The sequence below is a fragment of the Hyla sarda genome, unplaced genomic scaffold (assembly GCF_029499605.1).
Source record: "Hyla sarda isolate aHylSar1 unplaced genomic scaffold, aHylSar1.hap1 scaffold_937, whole genome shotgun sequence".
In the NCBI taxonomy this organism is placed as follows: domain Eukaryota; kingdom Metazoa; phylum Chordata; class Amphibia; order Anura; family Hylidae; genus Hyla; species Hyla sarda.
The window spans coordinates 53803-79051 of record NW_026610967.1 but is presented as its reverse complement, the minus strand read 5'-3'; the positions used below and the strand labels follow the sequence as shown (position 1 = coordinate 79051).

Genomic DNA, 25249 nt, shown 5'->3' with positions numbered 1-25249 from the left:
GATGTCACCTAGAACCTTCACAGCAGCGACAGCTTTATGAGGAGCATCAGCACTGCTCTGCCTGAGCAGAACCATCACCGCCATAGGTTGTCAAATAACCCGGATTTAACCCACACAGGTAAGTCCAATGGGGTGCAGGCATGTCCTCTATGCTTACAGCTTCCCGTGGGTGTTGGTTTGATACCGTTTGGGGACAGCCAAGGAGGCATCTGCAGGCAACAAAGGTAGGTGTGTGCTTGTGTGTGTGTTTCCTATGCAGATCCTAAGCCCAGTGTCACATGCAAGTAGGAGGAGTAAGAAGGGTTCCTGGCAAATCCGGGTTATGGATTGCATTTAAAAAGGCCCCGTGGGAGTGCAATGGGCCCCTGTCTTGCTGCTTAGCAATAATGGTATGGGTTTAGGTTCTGCTGTGTGTACTGGTGGTTGACTGCCCCCCAGCCCAGAGTGTGCATGGAAAATTGTCTGGCAGCCTCCCTGACAGCAAGCAGTGATAGTGCCCATGAAGGGGACCTTGTTGGGCCCGCCCCTTTCACGGTTATCGCTTCTCGGCCTTTTGGCTAAGATCAAGTGTAGTATCTGTTCTTATCAGTTTAATATCTGATACGTCCCCTATCTGGGGACCATATATTAAATGGATTTTTGAGAACGGGGGCCGATTTCGAAGCTTGCTTCCGTCGCCCTATGCATTGACCCGATATGGCAGTATCTTCGGGTACAGTGCACCACCCCCTTACAGGGTTAAAAAGAAAGATTCCTACTTTCATTGCTACCTGCTTGCTGGCTAGCCAGCTAGCCAGCCCTGTGGGCCTTGCTGCTGCTGCAGCCAAAAAACAAAAGGTGGTGCTGCTGCTGCTTCTGCTGCTTCTGCTTCTGCTTGTGTCTGGCCCCTGTTGGAGCGTCCAGGCACAGGACTTCTGCTGCTGCTGACTAAATGGCCTCCTTAATTGGATCATTTGAGTAGCCAGCACACCTGTGCAGGTAGGGCATGACATGATAGGCAGCTGCCTTGATAGCGGGTGGGTGCTGAATGTTCCTAATTGACAAAATAAGATTAATGCTTATGAAGAAATATAAAATCTCATCCCTTCCCCAATATCGCGCCACACCCCTACCCCTTAATTCCCTGGTTGAACGTGATGGACATATGTCTTTTTTCGACCGTACTAACTATGTAACTATGTAACATAACATGGGGGGGGGGGGGGGGGGTCTCCTGGCTGTTCACACAGGTGTGTCATTGCTGTACATTGACCATGCATTGCTTCTGTGGTATTGCAAAGGCAAAGACAAATGCTTCCAGCCATCCATTGCACTAATGGATTGGTCATCAGCTGGCTGTCTATGTCCCGCATCAATATAGACCAAAGTACAGAGGGTTAGGCTATGCTATTGTGCACCTACCTGATGCATCAGAAGGTGCGAGGCCCTTGCTAAATTCTGTGCACAGACTTTGAGATCTATGCTTTAGACTGTATCTAAACCTGCTCCAACATGGACTGACATTCTGGCCTACTTTCAGCCGATGCGACTTGTCTGTCGCTGAACAGTCGCTTTTTATGTATTCAGCACCTATGTATAATGTTGTAAAAATGCTCTAGAAGCTAAAGTCGCAGAAATGTCACACATATTTGGCCTGCAACTTTCTGTGCGACAAATTCAGACAGGAAAAATCAGTATAAATCCTTAGAAAATTATCCCCCAGTGTCTCCATCTGCTGGCGGTATTGAATAAGCATTGCTGCACTGATGGGGTATGCATTAGACGAAAAAAAAGAAGAAAAAGAAGAATAATACGCCCAGAAAAGAGGCGAAAAGGAGAAAAACGTAAAAAAACGTGAAAAAAAAGTAAGAGGAAGAGAAGGGAAAAAAAGGTGGAAATGGGTTTAAAAGTGATTTCGGCGGAGAAATATATATATATATATATATATATATATATATATATATATATATGCGCACACACACACATAGATATAAACGTATTCTCCGTTGAGATATTGCAGCCGCTGCTGTGTCCAGGCCCAGGAGCCTTAGCACTGTGCTGTGATGTCACTCAATACCACTGACATCACTAGGTGTAAACAACATCTCTCCTTTGCTGTGTATGTGACTATGGAGCTGTTTGGTGATGTCGTCTATTACGGCCTTCATAGAAGCAACAGGAGATTGTTGCATCCATCTTGAACCCTCAGAACTACAGTGCTATGATGTCACTCACTTCCACAGGCCTTGCAGAGTGTAAACAACAACAACCCAGCTTTGTTGTGTATGTAACCAAAGGGATTTGTGATGTCACCTAGAACCTTCACAGCAGCGACAGCTTTATGAGGAGCATCAGCACTGCTCTGCCTGAGCAGAACCATCACCGCCATAGGTTGTCAAATAACCCGGATTTAACCCACACAGGTAAGTCCAATGGGGTGCAGGCATGTCCTCTATGCTTACAGCTTCCCGTGGGTGTTGGTTTGATACCGTTTGGGGACAGCCAAGGAGGCATCTGCAGGCAACAAAGGTAGGTGTGTGCTTGTGTGTGTGTTTCCTATGCAGATCCTAAGCCCAGTGTCACATGCAAGTAGGAGGAGTAAGAAGGGTTCCTGGCAAATCCGGGTTATGGATTGCATTTAAAAAGGCCCCGTGGGAGTGCAATGGGCCCCTGTCTTGCTGCTTAGCAATAATGGTATGGGTTTAGGTTCTGCTGTGTGTACTGGTGGTTGACTGCCCCCCAGCCCAGAGTGTGCATGGAAAATTGTCTGGCAGCCTCCCTGACAGCAAGCAGTGATAGTGCCCATGAAGGGGACCTTGTTGGGCCCGCCCCTTTCACGGTTATCGCTTCTCGGCCTTTTGGCTAAGATCAAGTGTAGTATCTGTGTTCTTATCAGTTTAATATCTGATACGTCCCCTATCTGGGGACCATATATTAAATGGATTTTTGAGAACGGGGGCCGATTTCGAAGCTTGCTTCCGTCGCCCTATGCATTGACCCGATATGGCAGTATCTTCGGGTACAGTGCACCACCCCCTTACAGGGTTAAAAAGAAAGATTCCTACTTTCATTGCTACCTGCTTGCTGGCTAGCCAGCTAGCCAGCCCTGTGGGCCTTGCTGCTGCTGCAGCCAAAAAACAAAAGGTGGTGCTGCTGCTGCTTCTGCTGCTTCTGCTTCTGCTTGTGTCTGGCCCCTGTTGGAGCGTCCAGGCACAGGACTTCTGCTGCTGCTGACTAAATGGCCTCCTTAATTGGATCATTTGAGTAGCCAGCACACCTGTGCAGGTAGGGCATGACATGATAGGCAGCTGCCTTGATAGCGGGTGGGTGCTGAATGTTCCTAATTGACAAAATAAGATTAATGCTTATGAAGAAATATAAAATCTCATCCCTTCCCCAATATCGCGCCACACCCCTACCCCTTAATTCCCTGGTTGAACGTGATGGACATATGTCTTTTTTCGACCGTACTAACTATGTAACTATGTAACATAACATGGGGGGGGGGGGGGGGGTCTCCTGGCTGTTCACACAGGTGTGTCATTGCTGTACATTGACCATGCATTGCTTCTGTGGTATTGCAAAGGCAAAGACAAATGCTTCCAGCCATCCATTGCACTAATGGATTGGTCATCAGCTGGCTGTCTATGTCCCGCATCAATATAGACCAAAGTACAGAGGGTTAGGCTATGCTATTGTGCACCTACCTGATGCATCAGAAGGTGCGAGGCCCTTGCTAAATTCTGTGCACAGACTTTGAGATCTATGCTTTAGACTGTATCTAAACCTGCTCCAACATGGACTGACATTCTGGCCTACTTTCAGCCGATGCGACTTGTCTGTCGCTGAACAGTCGCTTTTTATGTATTCAGCACCTATGTATAATGTTGTAAAAATGCTCTAGAAGCTAAAGTCGCAGAAATGTCACACATATTTGGCCTGCAACTTTCTGTGCGACAAATTCAGACAGGAAAAATCAGTATAAATCCTTAGAAAATTATCCCCCAGTGTCTCCATCTGCTGGCGGTATTGAATAAGCATTGCTGCACTGATGGGGTATGCATTAGACGAAAAAAAAGAAGAAAAAGAAGAATAATACGCCCAGAAAAGAGGCGAAAAGGAGAAAAACGTAAAAAAACGTGAAAAAAAAGTAAGAGGAAGAGAAGGGAAAAAAAGGTGGAAATGGGTTTAAAAGTGATTTCGGCGGAGAAATATATATATATATATATATATATATATATATATGCGCACACACACACATAGATATAAACGTATTCTCCGTTGAGATATTGCAGCCGCTGCTGTGTCCAGGCCCAGGAGCCTTAGCACTGTGCTGTGATGTCACTCAATACCACTGACATCACTAGGTGTAAACAACATCTCTCCTTTGCTGTGTATGTGACTATGGAGCTGTTTGGTGATGTCGTCTATTACGGCCTTCATAGAAGCAACAGGAGATTGTTGCATCCATCTTGAACCCTCAGAACTACAGTGCTATGATGTCACTCACTTCCACAGGCCTTGCAGAGTGTAAACAACAACAACCCAGCTTTGTTGTGTATGTAACCAAAGGGATTTGTGATGTCACCTAGAACCTTCACAGCAGCGACAGCTTTATGAGGAGCATCAGCACTGCTCTGCCTGAGCAGAACCATCACCGCCATAGGTTGTCAAATAACCCGGATTTAACCCACACAGGTAAGTCCAATGGGGTGCAGGCATGTCCTCTATGCTTACAGCTTCCCGTGGGTGTTGGTTTGATACCGTTTGGGGACAGCCAAGGAGGCATCTGCAGGCAACAAAGGTAGGTGTGTGCTTGTGTGTGTGTTTCCTATGCAGATCCTAAGCCCAGTGTCACATGCAAGTAGGAGGAGTAAGAAGGGTTCCTGGCAAATCCGGGTTATGGATTGCATTTAAAAAGGCCCCGTGGGAGTGCAATGGGCCCCTGTCTTGCTGCTTAGCAATAATGGTATGGGTTTAGGTTCTGCTGTGTGTACTGGTGGTTGACTGCCCCCCAGCCCAGAGTGTGCATGGAAAATTGTCTGGCAGCCTCCCTGACAGCAAGCAGTGATAGTGCCCATGAAGGGGACCTTGTTGGGCCCGCCCCTTTCACGGTTATCGCTTCTCGGCCTTTTGGCTAAGATCAAGTGTAGTATCTGTTCTTATCAGTTTAATATCTGATACGTCCCCTATCTGGGGACCATATATTAAATGGATTTTTGAGAACGGGGGCCGATTTCGAAGCTTGCTTCCGTCGCCCTATGCATTGACCCGATATGGCAGTATCTTCGGGTACAGTGCACCACCCCCTTACAGGGTTAAAAAGAAAGATTCCTACTTTCATTGCTACCTGCTTGCTGGCTAGCCAGCTAGCCAGCCCTGTGGGCCTTGCTGCTGCTGCAGCCAAAAAACAAAAGGTGGTGCTGCTGCTGCTTCTGCTGCTTCTGCTTCTGCTTGTGTCTGGCCCCTGTTGGAGCGTCCAGGCACAGGACTTCTGCTGCTGCTGACTAAATGGCCTCCTTAATTGGATCATTTGAGTAGCCAGCACACCTGTGCAGGTAGGGCATGACCATGACATGATAGGCAGCTGCCTTGATAGCGGGTGGGTGCTGAATGTTCCTAATTGACAAAATAAGATTAATGCTTATGAAGAAATATAAAATCTCATCCCTTCCCCAATATCGCGCCACACCCCTACCCCTTAATTCCCTGGTTGAACGTGATGGACATATGTCTTTTTTCGACCGTACTAACTATGTAACTATGTAACATAACATGGGGGGGGGGGGGGGGGGTCTCCTGGCTGTTCACACAGGTGTGTCATTGCTGTACATTGACCATGCATTGCTTCTGTGGTATTGCAAAGGCAAAGACAAATGCTTCCAGCCATCCATTGCACTAATGGATTGGTCATCAGCTGGCTGTCTATGTCCCGCATCAATATAGACCAAAGTACAGAGGGTTAGGCTATGCTATTGTGCACCTACCTGATGCATCAGAAGGTGCGAGGCCCTTGCTAAATTCTGTGCACAGACTTTGAGATCTATGCTTTAGACTGTATCTAAACCTGCTCCAACATGGACTGACATTCTGGCCTACTTTCAGCCGATGCGACTTGTCTATCGCTGAACAGTCGCTTTTTATGTATTCAGCACCTATGTATAATGTTGTAAAAATGCTCTAGAAGCTAAAGTCGCAGAAATGTCACACATATTTGGCCTGCAACTTTCTGTGCGACAAATTCAGACAGGAAAAATCAGTATAAATCCTTAGAAAATTATCCCCCAGTGTCTCCATCTGCTGGCGGTATTGAATAAGCATTGCTGCACTGATGGGGTATGCATTAGACGAAAAAAAAGAAGAAAAAGAAGAATAATACGCCCAGAAAAGAGGCGAAAAGGAGAAAAACGTAAAAAAACGTGAAAAAAAAGTAAGAGGAAGAGAAGGGAAAAAAAGGTGGAAATGGGTTTAAAAGTGATTTCGGCGGAGAAATATATATATATATATATATATATATATATATATATATATGCGCACACACACACATAGATATAAACGTATTCTCCGTTGAGATATTGCAGCCGCTGCTGTGTCCAGGCCCAGGAGCCTTAGCACTGTGCTGTGATGTCACTCAATACCACTGACATCACTAGGTGTAAACAACATCTCTCCTTTGCTGTGTATGTGACTATGGAGCTGTTTGGTGATGTCGTCTATTACGGCCTTCATAGAAGCAACAGGAGATTGTTGCATCCATCTTGAACCCTCAGAACTACAGTGCTATGATGTCACTCACTTCCACAGGCCTTGCAGAGTGTAAACAACAACAACCCAGCTTTGTTGTGTATGTAACCAAAGGGATTTGTGATGTCACCTAGAACCTTCACAGCAGCGACAGCTTTATGAGGAGCATCAGCACTGCTCTGCCTGAGCAGAACCATCACCGCCATAGGTTGTCAAATAACCCGGATTTAACCCACACAGGTAAGTCCAATGGGGTGCAGGCATGTCCTCTATGCTTACAGCTTCCCGTGGGTGTTGGTTTGATACCGTTTGGGGACAGCCAAGGAGGCATCTGCAGGCAACAAAGGTAGGTGTGTGCTTGTGTGTGTGTTTCCTATGCAGATCCTAAGCCCAGTGTCACATGCAAGTAGGAGGAGTAAGAAGGGTTCCTGGCAAATCCGGGTTATGGATTGCATTTAAAAAGGCCCCGTGGGAGTGCAATGGGCCCCTGTCTTGCTGCTTAGCAATAATGGTATGGGTTTAGGTTCTGCTGTGTGTACTGGTGGTTGACTGCCCCCCAGCCCAGAGTGTGCATGGAAAATTGTCTGGCAGCCTCCCTGACAGCAAGCAGTGATAGTGCCCATGAAGGGGACCTTGTTGGGCCCGCCCCTTTCACGGTTATCGCTTCTCGGCCTTTTGGCTAAGATCAAGTGTAGTATCTGTTCTTATCAGTTTAATATCTGATACGTCCCCTATCTGGGGACCATATATTAAATGGATTTTTGAGAACGGGGGCCGATTTCGAAGCTTGCTTCCGTCGCCCTATGCATTGACCCGATATGGCAGTATCTTCGGGTACAGTGCACCACCCCCTTACAGGGTTAAAAAGAAAGATTCCTACTTTCATTGCTACCTGCTTGCTGGCTAGCCAGCTAGCCAGCCCTGTGGGCCTTGCTGCTGCTGCAGCCAAAAAACAAAAGGTGGTGCTGCTGCTGCTTCTGCTGCTTCTGCTTCTGCTTGTGTCTGGCCCCTGTTGGAGCGTCCAGGCACAGGACTTCTGCTGCTGCTGACTAAATGGCCTCCTTAATTGGATCATTTGAGTAGCCAGCACACCTGTGCAGGTAGGGCATGACATGATAGGCAGCTGCCTTGATAGCGGGTGGGTGCTGAATGTTCCTAATTGACAAAATAAGATTAATGCTTATGAAGAAATATAAAATCTCATCCCTTCCCCAATATCGCGCCACACCCCTACCCCTTAATTCCCTGGTTGAACGTGATGGACATATGTCTTTTTTCGACCGTACTAACTATGTAACTATGTAACATAACATTGGGGGGGGGGGGGGGGGTCTCCTGGCTGTTCACACAGGTGTGTCATTGCTGTACATTGACCATGCATTGCTTCTGTGGTATTGCAAAGGCAAAGACAAATGCTTCCAGCCATCCATTGCACTAATGGATTGGTCATCAGCTGGCTGTCTATGTCCCGCATCAATATAGACCAAAGTACAGAGGGTTAGGCTATGCTATTGTGCACCTACCTGATGCATCAGAAGGTGCGAGGCCCTTGCTAAATTCTGTGCACAGACTTTGAGATCTATGCTTTAGACTGTATCTAAACCTGCTCCAACATGGACTGACATTCTGGCCTACTTTCAGCCGATGCGACTTGTCTATCGCTGAACAGTCGCTTTTTATGTATTCAGCACCTATGTATAATGTTGTAAAAATGCTCTAGAAGCTAAAGTCGCAGAAATGTCACACATATTTGGCCTGCAACTTTCTGTGCGACAAATTCAGACAGGAAAAATCAGTATAAATCCTTAGAAAATTATCCCCCAGTGTCTCCATCTGCTGGCGGTATTGAATAAGCATTGCTGCACTGATGGGGTATGCATTAGACGAAAAAAAAGAAGAAAAAGAAGAATAATACGCCCAGAAAAGAGGCGAAAAGGAGAAAAACGTAAAAAAACGTGAAAAAAAAGTAAGAGGAAGAGAAGGGAAAAAAAGGTGGAAATGGGTTTAAAAGTGATTTCGGCGGAGAATATATATATATATATATATATATATATATATATATATATATATATGCGCACACACACACATAGATATAAACGTATTCTCCGTTGAGATATTGCAGCCGCTGCTGTGTCCGGCCCAGGAGCCTTAGCACTGTGCTGTGATGTCACTCAATACCACTGACATCACTAGGTGTAAACAACATCTCTCCTTTGCTGTGTATGTGACTATGGAGCTGTTTGGTGATGTCGTCTATTACGGCCTTCATAGAAGCAACAGGAGATTGTTGCATCCATCTTGAACCCTCAGAACTACAGTGCTATGATGTCACTCACTTCCACAGGCCTTGCAGAGTGTAAACAACAACAACCCAGCTTTGTTGTGTATGTAACCAAAGGGATTTGTGATGTCACCTAGAACCTTCACAGCAGCGACAGCTTTATGAGGAGCATCAGCACTGCTCTGCCTGAGCAGAACCATCACCGCCATAGGTTGTCAAATAACCCGGATTTAACCCACACAGGTAAGTCCAATGGGGTGCAGGCATGTCCTCTATGCTTACAGCTTCCCGTGGGTGTTGGTTTGATACCGTTTGGGGACAGCCAAGGAGGCATCTGCAGGCAACAAAGGTAGGTGTGTGCTTGTGTGTGTGTTTCCTATGCAGATCCTAAGCCCAGTGTCACATGCAAGTAGGAGGAGTAAGAAGGGTTCCTGGCAAATCCGGGTTATGGATTGCATTTAAAAAGGCCCCGTGGGAGTGCAATGGGCCCCTGTCTTGCTGCTTAGCAATAATGGTATGGGTTTAGGTTCTGCTGTGTGTACTGGTGGTTGACTGCCCCCCAGCCCAGAGTGTGCATGGAAAATTGTCTGGCAGCCTCCCTGACAGCAAGCAGTGATAGTGCCCATGAAGGGGACCTTGTTGGGCCCGCCCCTTTCACGGTTATCGCTTCTCGGCCTTTTGGCTAAGATCAAGTGTAGTATCTGTTCTTATCAGTTTAATATCTGATACGTCCCCTATCTGGGGACCATATATTAAATGGATTTTTGAGAACGGGGGCCGATTTCGAAGCTTGCTTCCGTCGCCCTATGCATTGACCCGATATGGCAGTATCTTCGGGTACAGTGCACCACCCCCTTACAGGGTTAAAAAGAAAGATTCCTACTTTCATTGCTACCTGCTTGCTGGCTAGCCAGCTAGCCAGCCCTGTGGGCCTTGCTGCTGCTGCAGCCAAAAAACAAAAGGTGGTGCTGCTGCTGCTTCTGCTGCTTCTGCTTCTGCTTGTGTCTGGCCCCTGTTGGAGCGTCCAGGCACAGGACTTCTGCTGCTGCTGACTAAATGGCCTCCTTAATTGGATCATTTGAGTAGCCAGCACACCTGTGCAGGTAGGGCATGACATGATAGGCAGCTGCCTTGATAGCGGGTGGGTGCTGAATGTTCCTAATTGACAAAATAAGATTAATGCTTATGAAGAAATATAAAATCTCATCCCTTCCCCAATATCGCGCCACACCCCTACCCCTTAATTCCCTGGTTGAACGTGATGGACATATGTCTTTTTTCGACCGTACTAACTATGTAACTATGTAACATAACATGGGGGGGGGGGGTCTCCTGGCTGTTCACACAGGTGTGTCATTGCTGTACATTGACCATGCATTGCTTCTGTGGTATTGCAAAGGCAAAGACAAATGCTTCCAGCCATCCATTGCACTAATGGATTGGTCATCAGCTGGCTGTCTATGTCCCGCATCAATATAGACCAAAGTACAGAGGGTTAGGCTATGCTATTGTGCACCTACCTGATGCATCAGAAGGTGCGAGGCCCTTGCTAAATTCTGTGCACAGACTTTGAGATCTATGCTTTAGACTGTATCTAAACCTGCTCCAACATGGACTGACATTCTGGCCTACTTTCAGCCGATGCGACTTGTCTGTCGCTGAACAGTCGCTTTTTATGTATTCAGCACCTATGTATAATGTTGTAAAAATGCTCTAGAAGCTAAAGTCGCAGAAATGTCACACATATTTGGCCTGCAACTTTCTGTGCGACAAATTCAGACAGGAAAAATCAGTATAAATCCTTAGAAAATTATCCCCCAGTGTCTCCATCTGCTGGCGGTATTGAATAAGCATTGCTGCACTGATGGGGTATGCATTAGACGAAAAAAAAGAAGAAAAAGAAGAATAATACGCCCAGAAAAGAGGCGAAAAGGAGAAAAACGTAAAAAAACGTGAAAAAAAAGTAAGAGGAAGAGAAGGGAAAAAAAGGTGGAAATGGGTTTAAAAGTGATTTCGGCGGAGAAATATATATATATATATATATATATATATATATATATATATATATATGCGCACACACACACATAGATATAAACGTATTCTCCGTTGAGATATTGCAGCCGCTGCTGTGTCCAGGCCCAGGAGCCTTAGCACTGTGCTGTGATGTCACTCAATACCACTGACATCACTAGGTGTAAACAACATCTCTCCTTTGCTGTGTATGTGACTATGGAGCTGTTTGGTGATGTCGTCTATTACGGCCTTCATAGAAGCAACAGGAGATTGTTGCATCCATCTTGAACCCTCAGAACTACAGTGCTATGATGTCACTCACTTCCACAGGCCTTGCAGAGTGTAAACAACAACAACCCAGCTTTGTTGTGTATGTAACCAAAGGGATTTGTGATGTCACCTAGAACCTTCACAGCAGCGACAGCTTTATGAGGAGCATCAGCACTGCTCTGCCTGAGCAGAACCATCACCGCCATAGGTTGTCAAATAACCCGGATTTAACCCACACAGGTAAGTCCAATGGGGTGCAGGCATGTCCTCTATGCTTACAGCTTCCCGTGGGTGTTGGTTTGATACCGTTTGGGGACAGCCAAGGAGGCATCTGCAGGCAACAAAGGTAGGTGTGTGCTTGTGTGTGTGTTTCCTATGCAGATCCTAAGCCCAGTGTCACATGCAAGTAGGAGGAGTAAGAAGGGTTCCTGGCAAATCCGGGTTATGGATTGCATTTAAAAAGGCCCCGTGGCAGTGCAATGGGCCCCTGTCTTGCTGCTTAGCAATAATGGTATGGGTTTAGGTTCTGCTGTGTGTACTGGTGGTTGACTGCCCCCCAGCCCAGAGTGTGCATGGAAAATTGTCTGGCAGCCTCCCTGACAGCAAGCAGTGATAGTGCCCATGAAGGGGACCTTGTTGGGCCCGCCCCTTTCACGGTTATCGCTTCTCGGCCTTTTGGCTAAGATCAAGTGTAGTATCTGTTCTTATCAGTTTAATATCTGATACGTCCCCTATCTGGGGACCATATATTAAATGGATTTTTGAGAACGGGGGCCGATTTCGAAGCTTGCTTCCGTCGCCCTATGCATTGACCCGATATGGCAGTATCTTCGGGTACAGTGCACCACCCCCTTACAGGGTTAAAAAGAAAGATTCCTACTTTCATTGCTACCTGCTTGCTGGCTAGCCAGCTAGCCAGCCCTGTGGGCCTTGCTGCTGCTGCAGCCAAAAAACAAAAGGTGGTGCTGCTGCTGCTTCTGCTGCTTCTGCTTCTGCTTGTGTCTGGCCCCTGTTGGAGCGTCCAGGCACAGGACTTCTGCTGCTGCTGACTAAATGGCCTCCTTAATTGGATCATTTGAGTAGCCAGCACACCTGTGCAGGTAGGGCATGACATGATAGGCAGCTGCCTTGATAGCGGGTGGGTGCTGAATGTTCCTAATTGACAAAATAAGATTAATGCTTATGAAGAAATATAAAATCTCATCCCTTCCCCAATATCGCGCCACACCCCTACCCCTTAATTCCCTGGTTGAACGTGATGGACATATGTCTTTTTTCGACCGTACTAACTATGTAACTATGTAACATAACATGGGGGGGGGGGGTCTCCTGGCTGTTCACACAGGTGTGTCATTGCTGTACATTGACCATGCATTGCTTCTGTGGTATTGCAAAGGCAAAGACAAATGCTTCCAGCCATCCATTGCACTAATGGATTGGTCATCAGCTGGCTGTCTATGTCCCGCATCAATATAGACCAAAGTACAGAGGGTTAGGCTATGCTATTGTGCACCTACCTGATGCATCAGAAGGTGCGAGGCCCTTGCTAAATTCTGTGCACAGACTTTGAGATCTATGCTTTAGACTGTATCTAAACCTGCTCCAACATGGACTGACATTCTGGCCTACTTTCAGCCGATGCGACTTGTCTGTCGCTGAACAGTCGCTTTTTATGTATTCAGCACCTATGTATAATGTTGTAAAAATGCTCTAGAAGCTAAAGTCGCAGAAATGTCACACATATTTGGCCTGCAACTTTCTGTGCGACAAATTCAGACAGGAAAAATCAGTATAAATCCTTAGAAAATTATCCCCCAGTGTCTCCATCTGCTGGCGGTATTGAATAAGCATTGCTGCACTGATGGGGTATGCATTAGACGAAAAAAAAGAAGAAAAAGAAGAATAATACGCCCAGAAAAGAGGCGAAAAGGAGAAAAACGTAAAAAAACGTGAAAAAAAAGTAAGAGGAAGAGAAGGGAAAAAAAGGTGGAAATGGGTTTAAAAGTGATTTCGGCGGAGAAATATATATATATATATATATATATATATATATATATATATATATATGCGCACACACACATAGATATAAACGTATTCTCCGTTGAGATATTGCAGCCGCTGCTGTGTCCAGGCCCAGGAGCCTTAGCACTGTGCTGTGATGTCACTCAATACCACTGACATCACTAGGTGTAAACAACATCTCTCCTTTGCTGTGTATGTGACTATGGAGCTGTTTGGTGATGTCGTCTATTACGGCCTTCATAGAAGCAACAGGAGATTGTTGCATCCATCTTGAACCCTCAGAACTACAGTGCTATGATGTCACTCACTTCCACAGGCCTTGCAGAGTGTAAACAACAACAACCCAGCTTTGTTGTGTATGTAACCAAAGGGATTTGTGATGTCACCTAGAACCTTCACAGCAGCGACAGCTTTATGAGGAGCATCAGCACTGCTCTGCCTGAGCAGAACCATCACCGCCATAGGTTGTCAAATAACCCGGATTTAACCCACACAGGTAAGTCCAATGGGGTGCAGGCATGTCCTCTATGCTTACAGCTTCCCGTGGGTGTTGGTTTGATACCGTTTGGGGACAGCCAAGGAGGCATCTGCAGGCAACAAAGGTAGGTGTGTGCTTGTGTGTGTGTTTCCTATGCAGATCCTAAGCCCAGTGTCACATGCAAGTAGGAGGAGTAAGAAGGGTTCCTGGCAAATCCGGGTTATGGATTGCATTTAAAAAGGCCCCGTGGGAGTGCAATGGGCCCCTGTCTTGCTGCTTAGCAATAATGGTATGGGTTTAGGTTCTGCTGTGTGTACTGGTGGTTGACTGCCCCCCAGCCCAGAGTGTGCATGGAAAATTGTCTGGCAGCCTCCCTGACAGCAAGCAGTGATAGTGCCCATGAAGGGGACCTTGTTGGGCCCGCCCCTTTCACGGTTATCGCTTCTCGGCCTTTTGGCTAAGATCAAGTGTAGTATTATCAGTTTAATATCTGATACGTCCCCTATCTGGGGACCATATATTAAATGGATTTTTGAGAACGGGGGCCGATTTCGAAGCTTGCTTCCGTCGCCCTATGCATTGACCCGATATGGCAGTATCTTCGGGTACAGTGCACCACCCCCTTACAGGGTTAAAAAGAAAGATTCCTACTTTCATTGCTACCTGCTTGCTGGCTAGCCAGCTAGCCAGCCCTGTGGGCCTTGCTGCTGCTGCAGCCAAAAAACAAAAGGTGGTGCTGCTGCTGCTTCTGCTGCTTCTGCTTCTGCTTGTGTCTGGCCCCTGTTGGAGCGTCCAGGCACAGGACTTCTGCTGCTGCTGACTAAATGGCCTCCTTAATTGGATCATTTGAGTAGCCAGCACACCTGTGCAGGTAGGGCATGACATGATAGGCAGCTGCCTTGATAGCGGGTGGGTGCTGAATGTTCCTAATTGACAAAATAAGATTAATGCTTATGAAGAAATATAAAATCTCATCCCTTCCCCAATATCGCGCCACACCCCTACCCCTTAATTCCCTGGTTGAACGTGATGGACATATGTCTTTTTTCGACCGTACTAACTATGTAACTATGTAACATAACATGGGGGGGGGGGGTCTCCTGGCTGTTCACACAGGTGTGTCATTGCTGTACATTGACCATGCATTGCTTCTGTGGTATTGCAAAGGCAAAGACAAATGCTTCCAGCCATCCATTGCACTAATGGATTGGTCATCAGCTGGCTGTCTATGTCCCGCATCAATATAGACCAAAGTACAGAGGGTTAGGCTATGCTATTGTGCACCTACCTGATGCATCAGAAGGTGCGAGGCCCTTGCTAAATTCTGTGCACAGACTTTGAGATCTATGCTTTAGACTGTATCTAAACCTGCTCCAACATGGACTGACATTCTGGCCTACTTTCAGCCGATGCGACTTGTCTGTCGCTGAACAGTCGCTTTTTATGTATTCAGCACCTATGTATAATGTTGTAAAAATGCTCTAGAAGCTAAAGTCGCAGAAATGTCACACATATTTGGCCTGCAACTTTCTGTGCGACAAATTCAGACAGGAAAAATCAGTATAAATCCTTAGAAAATTATCCCCCAGTGTCTCCATCTGCTGGCGGTATTGAATAAGCATTGCTGCACTGATGGGGTATGCATTAGACGAAAAAAAAGAAGAAAAAGAAGAATAATACGCCCAGAAAAGAGGCGAAAAGGAGAAAAACGTAAAAAAACGTGAAAAAAAAGTAAGAGGAAGAGAAGGGAAAAAAAGGTGGAAATGGGTTTAAAAGTGATTTCGGCGGAGAAATATATATATATATATATATATATATATATATATATATATATATATATATATATGCGCACACACACACATAGATATAAACGTATTCTCCGTTGAGATATTGCAGCCGCTGCTGTGTCCAGGCCCAGGAGCCTTAGCACTGTGCTGTGATGTCACTCAATACCACTGACATCACTAGGTGTAAACAACATCTCTCCTTTGCTGTGTATGTGACTATGGAGCTGTTTGGTGATGTCGTCTATTACGGCCTTCATAGAAGCAACAGGAGATTGTTGCATCCATCTTGAACCCTCAGAACTACAGTGCTATGATGTCACTCACTTCCACAGGCCTTGCAGAGTGTAAACAACAACAACCCAGCTTTGTTGTGTATGTAACCAAAGGGATTTGTGATGTCACCTAGAACCTTCACAGCAGCGACAGCTTTATGAGGAGCATCAGCACTGCTCTGCCTGAGCAGAACCATCACCGCCATAGGTTGTCAAATAACCCGGATTTAACCCACACAGGTAAGTCCAATGGGGTGCAGGCATGTCCTCTATGCTTACAGCTTCCCGTGGGTGTTGGTTTGATACCGTTTGGGGACAGCCAAGGAGGCATCTGCAGGCAACAAAGGTAGGTGTGTGCTTGTGTGTGTGTTTCCTATGCAGATCCTAAGCCCAGTGTCACATGCAAGTAGGAGGAGTAAGAAGGGTTCCTGGCAAATCCGGGTTATGGATTGCATTTAAAAAGGCCCCGTGGGAGTGCAATGGGCCCCTGTCTTGCTGCTTAGCAATAATGGTATGGGTTTAGGTTCTGCTGTGTGTACTGGTGGTTGACTGCCCCCCAGCCCAGAGTGTGCATGGAAAATTGTCTGGCAGCCTCCCTGACAGCAAGCAGTGATAGTGCCCATGAAGGGGACCTTGTTGGGCCCGCCCCTTTCACGGTTATCGCTTCTCGGCCTTTTGGCTAAGATCAAGTGTAGTATCTGTTCTTATCAGTTTAATATCTGATACGTCCCCTATCTGGGGACCATATATTAAATGGATTTTTGAGAACGGGGGCCGATTTCGAAGCTTGCTTCCGTCGCCCTATGCATTGACCCGATATGGCAGTATCTTCGGGTACAGTGCACCACCCCCTTACAGGGTTAAAAAGAAAGATTCCTACTTTCATTGCTACCTGCTTGCTGGCTAGCCAGCTAGCCAGCCCTGTGGGCCTTGCTGCTGCTGCAGCCAAAAAACAAAAGGTGGTGCTGCTGCTGCTTCTGCTGCTTCTGCTTCTGCTTGTGTCTGGCCCCTGTTGGAGCGTCCAGGCACAGGACTTCTGCTGCTGCTGACTAAATGGCCTCCTTAATTGGATCATTTGAGTAGCCAGCACACCTGTGCAGGTAGGGCATGACATGATAGGCAGCTGCCTTGATAGCGGGTGGGTGCTGAATGTTCCTAATTGACAAAATAAGATTAATGCTTATGAAGAAATATAAAATCTCATCCCTTCCCCAATATCGCGCCACACCCCTACCCCTTAATTCCCTGGTTGAACGTGATGGACATATGTCTTTTTTCGACCGTACTAACTATGTAACTATGTAACATAACATGGGGGGGGGGGTCTCCTGGCTGTTCACACAGGTGTGTCATTGCTGTACATTGACCATGCATTGCTTCTGTGGTATTGCAAAGGCAAAGACAAATGCTTCCAGCCATCCATTGCACTAATGGATTGGTCATCAGCTGGCTGTCTATGTCCCGCATCAATATAGACCAAAGTACAGAGGGTTAGGCTATGCTATTGTGCACCTACCTGATGCATCAGAAGGTGCGAGGCCCTTGCTAAATTCTGTGCACAGACTTTGAGATCTATGCTTTAGACTGTATCTAAACCTGCTCCAACATGGACTGACATTCTGGCCTACTTTCAGCCGATGCGACTTGTCTGTCGCTGAACAGTCGCTTTTTATGTATTCAGCACCTATGTATAATGTTGTAAAAATGCTCTAGAAGCTAAAGTCGCAGAAATGTCACACATATTTGGCCTGCAACTTTCTGTGCGACAAATTCAGACAGGAAAAATCAGTATAAATCCTTAGAAAATTATCCCCCAGTGTCTCCATCTGCTGGCGGTATTGAATAAGCATTGCTGCACTGATGGGGTATGCATTAGACGAAAAAAAAGAAGAAAAAGAAGAATAATACGCCCAGAAAAGAGGCGAAAAGGAGAAAAACGTAAAAAAACGTGAAAAAAAAGTAAGAGGAAGAGAAGGGAAAAAAAGGTGGAAATGGGTTTAAAAGTGATTTCGGCGGAGAAATATATATATATATATATATATATATATATATATATATATATATATATATGCGCACACACACACATAGATATAAACGTATTCTCCGTTGAGATATTGCAGCCGCTGCTGTGTCCAGGCCCAGGAGCCTTAGCACTGTGCTGTGATGTCACTCAATACCACTGACATCACTAGGTGTAAACAACATCTCTCCTTTGCTGTGTATGTGACTATGGAGCTGTTTGGTGATGTCGTCTATTACGGCCTTCATAGAAGCAACAGGAGATTGTTGCATCCATCTTGAACCCTCAGAACTACAGTGCTATGATGTCACTCACTTCCACAGGCCTTGCAGAGTGTAAACAACAACAACCCAGCTTTGTTGTGTATGTAACCAAAGGGATTTGTGATGTCACCTAGAACCTTCACAGCAGCGACAGCTTTATGAGGAGCATCAGCACTGCTCTGCCTGAGCAGAACCATCACCGCCATAGGTTGTCAAATAACCCGGATTTAACCCACACAGGTAAGTCCAATGGGGTGCAGGCATGTCCTCTATGCTTACAGCTTCCCGTGGGTGTTGGTTTGATACCGTTTGGGGACAGCCAAGGAGGCATCTGCAGGCAACAAAGGTAGGTGTGTGCTTGTGTGTGTGTTTCCTATGCAGATCCTAAGCCCAGTGTCACATGCAAGTAGGAGGAGTAAGAAGGGTTCCTGGCAAATCCGGGTTATGGATTGCATTTAAAAAGGCCCCGTGGGAGTGCAATGGGCCCCTGTCTTGCTGCTTAGCAATAATGGTATGGGTTTAGGTTCTGCTGTGTGTACTGGTGGTTGACTGCCCCCCAGCCCAGAGTGTGCATGGAAAATTGTCTGGCAGCCTCCCTGACAGCAAGCAGTGATAGTGCCCATGAAGGGGACCTTGTTGGGCCCGCCCCTTTCACGGTTATCGCTTCTCGGCCTTTTGGCTAAGATCAAGTGTAGTATCTGTTCTTATCAGTTTTCATGCTGGTGGGGATGGGTGCTGCATGGAGGATGCAGGTGTACCAGGGCTTTCCGGGGCTGGTTCTGAGGAATCAGCTCGACGGCTGCCCCGATGTGACCTGTTCCCTCCGGGTCTCGCCATGAGGCTGAGAGGGTCTAGAGCCGAGGTACTTTGTGCCTCGGGGAGTGGTGACCCCGAGGTGCCGAAACTCACTGGGAGAATAGGCTCACTGAGTTGAAGCACGGGCACCATAATCTCTTCACCTTGTGGCACTCACCTCTTGATTCCCGGCCTTCTGGCTAGGATCAGAGAAATTTTTATAGATCCGGCCGGATGTCCGGGCAGTATATCTGCACACATTCACTTATTTATTTATTTTTTGTCTCACTGTGTCACTTTTTGCGTGTTGTGTGTTCACAGGATTTGTCAGGATGCGGTAGCCCTTCTGGGTGTCCCTCCTGGCGGTCTAGGGGAGGTGTGTGTGGCCATTAGGTTCCGCACCTCCCTGCAAACACCCCGGGTACTCCTGCTTCGCAGGGTACCTACCGTAATCGGCTCTGCGGGCAGATACCTTGGCTAACGCCAAGGGGGATGCCGGGAGCATTTGTGGTCTCCTAGTAGCTTCGGCGAAAAGGGACATCGAACCTGGAACCTCGCAGGTACCTTTTGGTCCGGAGGCGAAGGGTAAGGTTTGTTGGGGGGCCTCTCTCCTATCGGAGAAGGGCTTGCGATAGACCGCATCCTTTGTGCACGTTTTTTTAGTGTAACACGTTTGCACTTTTTCTTGCACTTTGGGTGAATCGAAAGCACGTTCCTCGGCTTTAGATAAAAAAAAAAAAAAAAAAAAAAAAAATCTGTTCTTATCAGTTTAATATCTGATACGTCCCCTATCTGGGGACCATATATTAAATGGATTTTTGAGAACGGGGGCCGATTTCGAAGCTTGCTTCCGTCGCCCTATGCATTGACCCGATATGGCAGTATCTTCGGGTACAGTGCACCACCCCCTTACAGGGTTAAAAAGAAAGATTCCTACTTTCGTTGCTACCTGCTTGCTGGCTAGCCAGCTAGCCAGCCCTGTGGGCCTTGCTGCTGCTGCAGCCAAAAAACAAAAGGTGGTGCTGCTGCTGCTTCTGCTGCTTCTGCTTCTGCTTGTGTCTGGCCCCTGTTGGAGCGTCCAGGCACAGGACTTCTGCTGCTGCTGACTAAATGGCCTCCTTAATTGGATCATTTGAGTAGCCAGCACACCTGTGCAGGTAGGGCATGACATGATAGGCAGCTGCCTTGATAGCGGGTGGGTGCTGAATGTTCCTAATTGACAAAATAAGATTAATGCTTATGAAGAAATATAAAATCTCATCCCTTCCCCAATATCGCGCCACACCCCTACCCCTTAATTCCCTGGTTGAACGTGATGGACATATGTCTTTTTTCGACCGTACTAACTATGTAACTATGTAACATAACATGGGGGGGGGGGGGGGGGGGTCTCCTGGCTGTTCACACAGGTGTGTCATTGCTGTACATTGACCATGCATTGCTTCTGTGGTATTGCAAAGGCAAAGACAAATGCTTCCAGCCATCCATTGCACTAATGGATTGGTCATCAGCTGGCTGTCTATGTCCCGCAAATATAGACCAAAGTACAGAGGGTTAGGCTATGCTATTGTGCACCTACCTGATGCATCAGAAGGTGCGAGGCCCTTGCTAAATTCTGTGCACAGACTTTGAGATCTATGCTTTAGACTGTATCTAAACCTGCTCCAACATGGACTGACATTCTGGCCTACTTTCAGCCGATGCGACTTGTCTGTCGCTGAACAGTCGCTTTTTATGTATTCAGCACCTATGTATAATGTTGTAAAAATGCTCTAGAAGCTAAAGTCGCAGAAATGTCACACATATTTGGCCTGCAACTTTCTGTGCGACAAATTCAGACAGGAAAAATCAGTATAAATCCTTAGAAAATTATCCCCCAGTGTCTCCATCTGCTGGCGGTATTGAATAAGCATTGCTGCACTGATGGGGTATGCATTAGACGAAAAAAAAGAAGAAAAAGAAGAATAATACGCCCAGAAAAGAGGCGAAAAGGAGAAAAACGTAAAAAAACGTGAAAAAAAAGTAAGAGGAAGAGAAGGGAAAAAAAGGTGGAAATGGGTTTAAAAGTGATTTCGGCGGAGATATATATATATATATATATATATATATATATATATATATATATATGCGCACACACACACATAGATATAAACGTATTCTCCGTTGAGATATTGCAGCCGCTGCTGTGTCCAGGCCCAGGAGCCTTAGCACTGTGCTGTGATGTCACTCAATACCACTGACATCACTAGGTGTAAACAACATCTCTCCTTTGCTGTGTATGTGACTATGGAGCTGTTTGGTGATGTCGTCTATTACGGCCTTCATAGAAGCAACAGGAGATTGTTGCATCCATCTTGAACCCTCAGAACTACAGTGCTATGATGTCACTCACTTCCACAGGCCTTGCAGAGTGTAAACAACAACAACCCAGCTTTGTTGTGTATGTAACCAAAGGGATTTGTGATGTCACCTAGAACCTTCACAGCAGCGACAGCTTTATGAGGAGCATCAGCACTGCTCTGCCTGAGCAGAACCATCACCGCCATAGGTTGTCAAATAACCCGGATTTAACCCACACAGGTAAGTCCAATGGGGTGCAGGCATGTCCTCTATGCTTACAGCTTCCCGTGGGTGTTGGTTTGATACCGTTTGGGGACAGCCAAGGAGGCATCTGCAGGCAACAAAGGTAGGTGTGTGCTTGTGTGTGTGTTTCCTATGCAGATCCTAAGCCCAGTGTCACATGCAAGTAGGAGGAGTAAGAAGGGTTCCTGGCAAATCCGGGTTATGGATTGCATTTAAAAAGGCCCCGTGGGAGTGCAATGGGCCCCTGTCTTGCTGCTTAGCAATAATGGTATGGGTTTAGGTTCTGCTGTGTGTACTGGTGGTTGACTGCCCCCCAGCCCAGAGTGTGCATGGAAAATTGTCTGGCAGCCTCCCTGACAGCAAGCAGTGATAGTGCCCATGAAGGGGACCTTGTTGGGCCCGCCCCTTTCACGGTTATCGCTTCTCGGCCTTTTGGCTAAGATCAAGTGTAGTATCTGTTCTTATCAGTTTAATATCTGATACGTCCCCTATCTGGGGACCATATATTAAATGGATTTTTGAGAACGGGGGCCGATTTCGAAGCTTGCTTCCGTCGCCCTATGCATTGACCCGATATGGCAGTATCTTCGGGTACAGTGCACCACCCCCTTACAGGGTTAAAAAGAAAGATTCCTACTTTCATTGCTACCTGCTTGCTGGCTAGCCAGCTAGCCAGCCCTGTGGGCCTTGCTGCTGCTGCAGCCAAAAAACAAAAGGTGGTGCTGCTGCTGCTTCTGCTGCTTCTGCTTCTGCTTGTGTCTGGCCCCTGTTGGAGCGTCCAGGCACAGGACTTCTGCTGCTGCTGACTAAATGGCCTCCTTAATTGGATCATTTGAGTAGCCAGCACACCTGTGCAGGTAGGGCATGACATGATAGGCAGCTGCCTTGATAGCGGGTGGGTGCTGAATGTTCCTAATTGACAAAATAAGATTAATGCTTATGAAGAAATATAAAATCTCATCCCTTCCCCAATATCGCGCCACACCCCTACCCCTTAATTCCCTGGTTGAACGTGATGGACATATGTCTTTTTTCGACCGTACTAACTATGTAACTATGTAACATAACATGGGGGGGGGGGGGGGGGTCTCCTGGCTGTTCACACAGGTGTGTCATTGCTGTACATTGACCATGCATTGCTTCTGTGGTATTGCAAAGGCAAAGACAAATGCTTCCAGCCATCCATTGCACTAATGGATTGGTCATCAGCTGGCTGTCTATGTCCCGCATCAATATAGACCAAAGTACAGAGGGTTAGGCTATGCTATTGTGCACCTACCTGATGCATCAGAAGGTGCGAGGCCCTTGCTAAATTCTGTGCACAGACTTTGAGATCTATGCTTTAGACTGTATCTAAACCTGCTCCAACATGGACTGACATTCTGGCCTACTTTCAGCCGATGCGACTTGTCTGTCGCTGAACAGTCGCTTTTTATGTATTCAGCACCTATGTATAATGTTGTAAAAATGCTCTAGAAGCTAAAGTCGCAGAAATGTCACACATATTTGGCCTGCAACTTTCTGTGCGACAAATTCAGACAGGAAAAATCAGTATAAATCCTTAGAAAATTATCCCCCAGTGTCTCCATCTGCTGGCGGTATTGAATAAGCATTGCTGCACTGATGGGGTATGCATTAGACGAAAAAAAAGAAGAAAAAGAAGAATAATACGCCCAGAAAAGAGGCGAAAAGGAGAAAAACGTAAAAAAACGTGAAAAAAAAGTAAGAGGAAGAGAAGGGAAAAAAAGGTGGAAATGGGTTTAAAAGTGATTTCGGCGGAGAAATATATATATATATATATATATATATATATATATATATATATATGCGCACACACACACATAGATATAAACGTATTCTCCGTTGAGATATTGCAGCCGCTGCTGTGTCCAGGCCCAGGAGCCTTAGCACTGTGCTGTGATGTCACTCAATACCACTGACATCACTAGGTGTAAACAACATCTCTCCTTTGCTGTGTATGTGACTATGGAGCTGTTTGGTGATGTCGTCTATTACGGCCTTCATAGAAGCAACAGGAGATTGTTGCATCCATCTTGAACCCTCAGAACTACAGTGCTATGATGTCACTCACTTCCACAGGCCTTGCAGAGTGTAAACAACAACAACCCAGCTTTGTTGTGTATGTAACCAAAGGGATTTGTGATGTCACCTAGAACCTTCACAGCAGCGACAGCTTTATGAGGAGCATCAGCACTGCTCTGCCTGAGCAGAACCATCACCGCCATAGGTTGTCAAATAACCCGGATTTAACCCACACAGGTAAGTCCAATGGGGTGCAGGCATGTCCTCTATGCTTACAGCTTCCCGTGGGTGTTGGTTTGATACCGTTTGGGGACAGCCAAGGAGGCATCTGCAGGCAACAAAGGTAGGTGTGTGCTTGTGTGTGTGTTTCCTATGCAGATCCTAAGCCCAGTGTCACATGCAAGTAGGAGGAGTAAGAAGGGTTCCTGGCAAATCCGGGTTATGGATTGCATTTAAAAAGGCCCCGTGGGAGTGCAATGGGCCCCTGTCTTGCTGCTTAGCAATAATGGTATGGGTTTAGGTTCTGCTGTGTGTACTGGTGGTTGACTGCCCCCCAGCCCAGAGTGTGCATGGAAAATTGTCTGGCAGCCTCCCTGACAGCAAGCAGTGATAGTGCCCATGAAGGGGACCTTGTTGGGCCCGCCCCTTTCACGGTTATCGCTTCTCGGCCTTTTGGCTAAGATCAAGTGTAGTATCTGTTCTTATCAGTTTAATATCTGATACGTCCCCTATCTGGGGACCATATATTAAATGGATTTTTGAGAACGGGGGCCGATTTCGAAGCTTGCTTCCGTCGCCCTATGCATTGACCCGATATGGCAGTATCTTCGGGTACAGTGCACCACCCCCTTACAGGGTTAAAAAGAAAGATTCCTACTTTCATTGCTACCTGCTTGCTGGCTAGCCAGCTAGCCAGCCCTGTGGGCCTTGCTGCTGCTGCAGCCAAAAAACAAAAGGTGGTGCTGCTGCTGCTTCTGCTGCTTCTGCTTCTGCTTGTGTCTGGCCCCTGTTGGAGCGTCCAGGCACAGGACTTCTGCTGCTGCTGACTAAATGGCCTCCTTAATTGGATCATTTGAGTAGCCAGCACACCTGTGCAGGTAGGGCATGACATGATAGGCAGCTGCCTTGATAGCGGGTGGGTGCTGAATGTTCCTAATTGACAAAATAAGATTAATGCTTATGAAGAAATATAAAATCTCATCCCTTCCCCAATATCGCGCCACACCCCTACCCCTTAATTCCCTGGTTGAACGTGATGGACATATGTCTTTTTTCGACCGTACTAACTATGTAACTATGTAACATAACATGGGGGGGGGGGGGGGGTCTCCTGGCTGTTCACACAGGTGTGTCATTGCTGTACATTGACCATGCATTGCTTCTGTGGTATTGCAAAGGCAAAGACAAATGCTTCCAGCCATCCATTGCACTAATGGATTGGTCATCAGCTGGCTGTCTATGTCCCGCATCAATATAGACCAAAGTACAGAGGGTTAGGCTATGCTATTGTGCACCTACCTGATGCATCAGAAGGTGCGAGGCCCTTGCTAAATTCTGTGCACAGACTTTGAGATCTATGCTTTAGACTGTATCTAAACCTGCTCCAACATGGACTGACATTCTGGCCTACTTTCAGCCGATGCGACTTGTCTGTCGCTGAACAGTCGCTTTTTATGTATTCAGCACCTATGTATAATGT

The 25249-nt window shown here is 46.6% G+C and overlaps 11 non-coding genes and 1 pseudogene across 11 annotated transcripts; all 12 read left to right on the top strand.

Annotated features, from left to right (window-relative positions):
* Positions 1-537: 537 nt before the first annotated feature.
* On the top strand, positions 538-728 carry LOC130350215 (U2 spliceosomal RNA). Its single transcript, XR_008887376.1, has one exon. It is a non-coding gene; the product is annotated as a U2 spliceosomal RNA (small nuclear RNA).
* Positions 729-2821: 2093 nt separating this feature from the next.
* On the top strand, positions 2822-3014 carry LOC130350237 (U2 spliceosomal RNA). Its single transcript, XR_008887396.1, has one exon. It is a non-coding gene; the product is annotated as a U2 spliceosomal RNA (small nuclear RNA).
* Positions 3015-5096: 2082 nt separating this feature from the next.
* On the top strand, positions 5097-5287 carry LOC130350214 (U2 spliceosomal RNA). Its single transcript, XR_008887375.1, has one exon. It is a non-coding gene; the product is annotated as a U2 spliceosomal RNA (small nuclear RNA).
* A 2095-nt stretch (positions 5288-7382) lies between these two features.
* LOC130350213 (U2 spliceosomal RNA) lies at positions 7383-7573 on the top strand. The gene has a single exon (XR_008887374.1). It is a non-coding gene; the product is annotated as a U2 spliceosomal RNA (small nuclear RNA).
* Positions 7574-9666: 2093 nt separating this feature from the next.
* LOC130350211 (U2 spliceosomal RNA) lies at positions 9667-9857 on the top strand. The gene has a single exon (XR_008887373.1). It is a non-coding gene; the product is annotated as a U2 spliceosomal RNA (small nuclear RNA).
* A 2089-nt stretch (positions 9858-11946) lies between these two features.
* On the top strand, positions 11947-12137 carry LOC130350209 (U2 spliceosomal RNA). Its single transcript, XR_008887371.1, has one exon. It is a non-coding gene; the product is annotated as a U2 spliceosomal RNA (small nuclear RNA).
* Positions 12138-14224: 2087 nt separating this feature from the next.
* On the top strand, positions 14225-14408 carry LOC130350239 (U2 spliceosomal RNA). The gene has a single exon (XR_008887398.1). It is a non-coding gene; the product is annotated as a U2 spliceosomal RNA (small nuclear RNA).
* A 2097-nt stretch (positions 14409-16505) lies between these two features.
* On the top strand, positions 16506-16696 carry LOC130350208 (U2 spliceosomal RNA). The gene has a single exon (XR_008887370.1). It is a non-coding gene; the product is annotated as a U2 spliceosomal RNA (small nuclear RNA).
* A 2092-nt stretch (positions 16697-18788) lies between these two features.
* LOC130350187 (U2 spliceosomal RNA) lies at positions 18789-18948 on the top strand (annotated as a pseudogene).
* A 691-nt stretch (positions 18949-19639) lies between these two features.
* Positions 19640-19831, top strand: LOC130350180 (U2 spliceosomal RNA). The gene has a single exon (XR_008887348.1). It is a non-coding gene; the product is annotated as a U2 spliceosomal RNA (small nuclear RNA).
* Positions 19832-21923: 2092 nt separating this feature from the next.
* Positions 21924-22114, top strand: LOC130350207 (U2 spliceosomal RNA). Its single transcript, XR_008887369.1, has one exon. It is a non-coding gene; the product is annotated as a U2 spliceosomal RNA (small nuclear RNA).
* A 2092-nt stretch (positions 22115-24206) lies between these two features.
* Positions 24207-24397, top strand: LOC130350206 (U2 spliceosomal RNA). The gene has a single exon (XR_008887368.1). It is a non-coding gene; the product is annotated as a U2 spliceosomal RNA (small nuclear RNA).
* The last annotated feature ends 852 nt before the right edge of the window (positions 24398-25249 follow it).